This window comes from Octopus sinensis, linkage group LG10 (genome assembly GCF_006345805.1).
Source record: "Octopus sinensis linkage group LG10, ASM634580v1, whole genome shotgun sequence".
Lineage (NCBI taxonomy): Eukaryota > Metazoa > Mollusca > Cephalopoda > Octopoda > Octopodidae > Octopus > Octopus sinensis.
In genome coordinates, this window is record NC_043006.1 from 954,270 (window position 1) to 961,769 (window position 7,500).

The 7,500-nt window shown below is 33.8% G+C and overlaps 1 protein-coding gene across 2 annotated transcripts in view; it reads right to left on the reverse strand.

The window, feature by feature from the left end:
• Nucleotides 1-7,500, reverse strand: part of LOC115216525 — a 67,069-nt gene that overhangs the window by 19,203 nt on the left and 40,366 nt on the right. The gene's annotated exons all lie outside the window — the stretch shown is intronic.

Here is a 7,500-nt window from a genome sequence, read left to right on the forward strand (position 1 = left end):
TAACCAGTGCAACGACACGATACTATTCTCAACTGCTCAGACCTGACCAACTCTGAGACAGAATCGTGTTGGCAGTCATGTCATGGAGAAACTAAATATGTGCTTTGAGCTACAGACTGAAACAAGCAGGGTGTGTGTTATAAAATTTAATATTATTATACCAATACTAACTGACATAAATAGACATAAAACTATTTAAGAATTCTGAGTGTTATATACTGTGCAAAAGATAGCCTTACTAGCTGCAGTATCCACTCCATGCAAAGTACTTCAAGTTCTATAGCATGACATAATTAGTAACTCTCTGCATATAATGCATATGTTAGCAACAACTACCCAGTACAATATCACAACACATAGTCTACAAAAGAATTGTGCAATAGAATACCTTAACACATACTGCTGTTACATCATTAAAATCCAGCGCAAGGCCACAAGCTAACAGAATGAATTGTTACCACACCGGACAAATGCTTACAAGCATTTCTTCTGGTTTGTCGTTGTATTTTCATAATCCCCTCAGTTCAACTTTGCATTTAATAGTTTCGACTTCAATGATTTAAGAACCAACTAACCCTAATCCTCTTGCTCAAAGTTTCAGCTCCTGTGCCTAAAATAATATCATGATGAGATCGGCGTGTGTATATGCCTACACGTTTCCCTTGCGAAACTGTTTACTCTTTTACTCTTTTACTTGTTTCAGTCATTTGAATATGGCCATGCTGGAGCACCGCTTTTAGTCGAGCAAATCGACCCCAGGACTTATTCTTTGTAAGCCTAGTACTTATTCTATCGGTCTCTTTTCCCGAACCGCTAAGTTACGGGGACGTATACACACCAGCATCGGTTGTTTGTTCAGAATGTGTCTAAGCATCTCTAGCCTCTGCCGCAATAGCTCCAGAGCCAGAGAGTCCTGTAATTTTTAGAGAAATACATATTTTCTATTACTTCAAAAATCGATTTCATTGTATCAGTGATACAAGCAGTTTCTTTTGCATTGTCTTTTTTTAAAATTTATTTCGTGTACTCTATGTTCAGTTTGTGTTATATATAGTACTTTCGGTGTATTTTGTAACTTATGTAGTTTTGTGGTATCTTTTGTTAACATTCTCATTGTATCAATTATAGTTTTTTTTTCTTTCTATTTTTAATGCACGAATTCTGTTATCTCTATTTCCAAATCTATTTGAATAGTTTCTTCATTTTCGTCTGTAATATATTTTCGTGCATCAGAAATGATAAGAGATATCTTAACGCAATGAACTTTGAAGAGAATACGTCGAAGATTTGTCTTAAACCCACTATCTGTATAAAGTGGTGTTCTATAGAATCACCATTTTCCCATACCCTACAATTTTGGAGACTTACGTTTACGGTGCATTTTATATACACATGTATTTGTATTTCATAATATTCTATTATGATATTATGAGATATTACTTTCATTGCTGTGAACAACAATATAACTAGTTCCTCTATGTAGTTTCGTGTTTCGTGTCCCATGTTGGTGACTTCAGAGCCTTCATCGTTATTGAACTCTGAACTCACGACTCATGAGACAGGAAACATACTCGTTGATTTCTCATGTAAAATATTGATTGATTATTTACTATAAATTTACCATTAGCTCCAATTCTTTTGAAATGCTTTTCTATAAAAACTACGCTGACTGCATATGATGATCTAGTTTAGTAGCACACAATTATTATATTAATATTACTCTTCGTTTCTATGGCTCAAGGGGCATATTTAGGAGTGGTTTGATATATTTAATTAAAGAAAGAACGCATCCATTAGGAAATGCATATTTGATATTTGTTGTCATACAGAATTTATTTCTCTTGTCTAATAGACGACTACCATATTGTATATCTGAGAACTCATTTTAACGATATTTCTATAAGTCAGATCAGTTAAGGCTGACTCGATGAAAAACAACAACAATAATAATGCTATTCATTGCATATAATCAATCAGCGTGGTAAAACTAATTCACTATATATCTTTTGAAGAGGATACATTATTGAACTCAGAGGACGAGAAATACATCAATACGCACAACCGCAATAGTAGAACTTGGAGTTCAAAAGAATGGATTTATCTGCTTTTGAAACACGTTTTCAAAACTAGGCCGGTATAAATGGTGGGGTTCAATACTGATACTTTCAGAGGTCGAGCTTAGCTTGTAACATTCTAGAAGGTTTAAATGATTTTAACTGACTGATCTTCGCCATTTACACAGTAGGCCTGTATCTAGTAATCGAAATTATTACGCACGTTCTCATTCTTGGGTTTCTTAGGAGGACGTTTTCTCAGAACCTTGCCTTATATGGAAATGTAACAGAAGACAACCAATAATCATGTGACGACTGAAATTATTTTCAATGCTCTGATACAACCAAGTTAATTTTATCAATATCTATCAATATTTGTCAGTAAGTATTTAACAATATCTGTCTATATTCTTTTCGTAATATCTGCCAATGTTTTCTTTACAATATCTGTTTGGCAGTATCTATTAATAGATACATTATCTGCCAATAATTGTACCTTTATATTATCAAAGTAACATTTATAATATAAAATACAATTCAACGCCCGTGAGGGAGCTGATTCTGAGATGTTGAGATTTCATAGAAATAAAAGATTTGGGAAGCTGTGAAGAAAACTGAGGAAGGGCCATGTTTGAAAGCCCCAAATTCACACCCAGTTGCAACATAGGAACTTGTCTCATTTTATGAATTATATTGATTGTGGCTTCCCAATGCAAAACATCACTGAATACTTTGGAGTCAAGGTTTTATATTCCTTTTAGTATTAGCAGAAAAGTTTTTTTCAAATTTTTTTATTCGTTCAAAAACGAAACTTGATTTCTATGTATTACGATGATTCGATCACAACACGACCATAATTACAGCACAAAACGATGCTTCGTGTATTGTTTCCATTATGCCTTGCTGATTTTGACTAAACCATTTCTTCCAAATTCTGGTTATTCTGATCTTTATATGTTTTGAAACCGTAACGACATCAAATATATCTGAACTAAAAAGGGTTCATATTATCATAGTAAGCTATATATGGCAAAAGTCTTGTGAATGGATTTCATAGACGTAAACTGTAAGAAGTCCCTCCTGCGCGCGCACATACACACACACGTTTATATTTATGCATATATACGTGTGTGTGAGTGTGTGATTTTTGTGTTTGTGTTTCTCTCCCACCACAACCACCACCACCACCACCACCACCACCATTTGATGTTCGCTGTTGGTGTGTGTACGTCTAATTAAACGAGCAGTTAGGCAAATGAAACTGATAAAATATGTAGCAGGCTTAAAATAAAACAAGTACCCAGGTCGACTTATTCGAATAAAAACTCTTAAAGGCAATGCCTCAGTATGACCACAGTCTAATGATAAAAGGAAAAGATAAAAGAAATACATATACATATATATATATATATATACGGGGGTGTGTGATTGTGTATAGAAGAATATTTTAATAAAAGGAATTCCAGCCTTGTCTGATTTTCACGTTTTATTTACAATCTTATAATGATATAAGATAATATAATATAATAAAATAAAATAAAATAATAGAATGTTAAATGTTCATTCTGATTGAACTAGTACTTTCATGCATTAAATTCTGCAATCTTCAGGTTCATGTAGTAGTGGTGACAGTCATGCTTCACAGTTTTTGACAGTCAAAAATTGTGAAGCATGACTGTCACCACTACTACATGAACCTGAAGATTGCAGAATTTAATGCATGAAAGTACTAGTTCAATCAGAATGAACATTTAACATTCTATTATTTTATTTTATTTTATTATATTATATTATCTTATATCATTATAAGATTGTAAATAAAACGTGAAAATCAGACAAGGCTGGAATTCCTTTTATTAAAATATTCTTCTATACACAATCACACACCCCCGTATATATATATATATATATATATATATATATATATATATATATATATATATATACACACAATAAAAGCAATTAAGATTCAAGTCAATTCTAATGAATTTACTTGAATGCGGTACTTAACTTAGATGCACCAGAAAACTATATGGTGTTAACCATACAGTAATGTGAGGTGATTATAAACGAGAAAGAAGCAACAAGAATGGATTAGCTTTTAGTACAATTGTTTCATACAAAGACAGGCTTTATTAAAAGTTGCAAATATTGCAGCAGATGAAAGTGTCCCGTACTCATCAGCTAAAACACATATGAGTTCTCCAAACATCTTAGTAGGTGAAATTTCAGTATAATAGGCAATTCCCTCACACCTTGTAAACTATTGACCTGTAGTCTGTCAATGTATAGATAGTAACGGCAACAATTTAAGACAGTAACAGTAATAAATAAATAAATAAATTTAAATGACCTCTTGTTAGGATTGCACTTATTTTTTTCTGTTAATGTATTTCCTTTTGATGATAGCCTTTGACCCCTCTATCCCTGACCTTGTTATCTTTTTAGATTCTCATATCTGCTTTCAGCTACGCCAGGTTGGCAATAAATAGCTGTTTATTGGTCAAAAATAATATTCTCCTTATAGTTCTTAGATTCCTGCAAATTTCGAAGCCAGCCAGGCCGTCTACAAATTCTTCTGTGTAGTTGGTCACCTGCGACCCCTTTTCCCTCTCAGTTGTCACAGTATACTCTATGTGGGCGGTTTTCTTTTCTCCCTTCTTTCCCTTTTTTCTTTTTTTCTTTTTCTTTTTTCTTTTCTTCTCCCGTTTTTTCTTTTTTCTTTTCCTTTTTCTTTTTTCTTTTTTCTTTTTCTTTTTTTCCTTTTCCTTGTCTCTTTTCTTCTCTTGCCTTTCTTTTCTTTTCTTTGCTCCACAAAAAATTCCTTCAGCCTTTAGAAGTCATAACATAGCAGTCTTGTGAAGAGAACAGTAATGTGACAAATACCTTATCATATAGCATGAAATTATACCTACCTCATTGTGGATTAACCATGGATAAATTCATCGTCTGTGAGTATGAAATTCCTCCTCATATCTCTGGAAATTTACATCTACACTACGGATTAATTCACCTTCTCTGTGAAGCTAATAAGCTTTTTTTCAAAACCTGTGATAAGACTGTGCATCATCATTAAAGAACTTCGGAAGTCTGTTTACAACCTAAATCTGCTTTTAATGAAATTATCTCCAATACTTCATGAGTATAGCCTCACCCACTAAGATGTTTGGAGAACTCATATGTGTTTTAGCTGATGAGTACGGGACACTTTTATCTGCTGCAATATTTGCAACTTTTAATAAAGCCTGTCTTTGTATGAAACAATTGTACTAAAAACTAATCCATTCTTGTTGCTTCTTTCTCGTATATATATATATATACACATATATATATATACATACATACTTACATAGATATATAACAACAGAACCATTAAACAATCGTGTGGAATGCATTTCATCCGATTTTCAAACGACTCTGCAATTTTGATGAGTACATACTACACATATTGCGGACAGGATTATGAATTCGCGGGTTCGTTTCCTGCACCAGGCAATCGTTCATTTCAAGTTGTTCTAGTCTATTCACCTGAAGTGAATTTCGACGGTGAGCTATTGTAGTCTTTAGATATCGGATGTTGCACCCTGGCGATTAAGATGATGTTTAAGTCTGCTTGCAACGACATAGCGACGTGAAACCAGTACAGAATGCACGGTACATATATTATATGCAGGTACGCGAGTGAAAAAGAAAATGTCGTCGATATGCCACGTAAATTAGCCAATTGAAATTATACTGACGCATCTTCATCTTGGTGTCAACAATGAAACAAACGTACCAAAGGACTAATTAACTTTGGAACTTACTAATATGAGTTGCTACACTGTAAATATTGGAAAACGCATAAAAATGCTTACGTAACGAGGTTGGTGTGAGGCATAATTGCTTTTAGAACTGATGCACGCATTCTGGCCAGATCTCCAGTGTGTGCATGACTTGATACCATGCTGTGTTACTTCTCATTACAGTAATTCTTGAATTGTGAGTTCGCCCTCTCTTTCCTCCACGTATCTAGGAGGCCCATGAAAAGTAATAGCTGTTCCCTTGCTCACCTGACTAAACTATAGAAGCAAAACTAAACCATTATATATATATTATAAACACAGATACAGACACACACACAACACACACACACACACATGCACACACGCACACGCAGACACACATACACACACACAGACACACACAGACACACACATACGCGCACACAGAACGCACACACGCAAATACACACAGACACACGCACACACGCACACACCACACACATAGCACACACGACGAGTGAACAAGCGATTGTGAACTTCATTAGCTTACAGTTTTTGTTTCCATCATAAGATGCGGTGGACTCATAATTCAGTACCTGAGTAACACCTTGCAGTTTTTTCAGAGCCTCAAACGCAAACATGACGCACACACACGCAAATAGACACACACACGCACACACATACACACACACATACACACACACACACACACACACACAAACATAATAGTAATGTTTGTTTTTATGTCGAATTATATATAAAAACAATTTAGGATTACTTAGTACATCTTAGTAGCATATTTATTTATAAACCTTTGCAAAGAAAAGGTTTTCCTTGAAAATTTCTATTTATGTATGCATATTCGTATATATATGTATGTACCTACCTACCTACATAATACATACATACATTTATACATACATACGCACATGCACACACATATATACATACAATCAACGCATGTAGCGCAGAGAGAGAGAGAGGGGGGGTGAGAAAGTAGAGTGGGAGAGTGAGAAAAAAACTGAGAGGGATACACATAAGAAAAGGTAAAAGTCTTTTAATTATTTGATCGGAATTATTGCACAAATACAGCTAGCTTTAGGATATCTCTCAAAGACACGTTTGAATGAATGTCAATGTGAGAAAATTGGTTTACCAGAAAATCAGTTACCATATAAACCGCAGCTTTATACATGCTAATAAAATTTCAGTACCAATAACACAACATAAGTATTTTCCATTGAATAAACATGACATTCATATATCTTGTTTAAGGAGTCAATTTGGGGACATACATTGCAAGTTTAGTTAAGCTACTAATAGCTTTATTTAGTATAAATCCTCACCAGTCTGCAGCAGGTTGTGATCATATTTATGTATCAACCAATCCCTGGTTATTATATATTACATATTATGATCAGGATGTTATTATATACATAATGTATATATTACTATAATATTAAGCTTACTCAAAGTATTGCATTCTCTCAGTGTTTTATGATAAAATATACACTATTATTACATTGAACTTACTTCAAAATGTTACATTGTATATATATATACTATGTACTTTCATAGCACCGAGCTTATACCAGAATGTCGCATTCCTTTTGTGTACCAATATAAAATACATATAGTATATATAGTATAGTGCATACAAAAATAGTTACCAGGTGTGATAT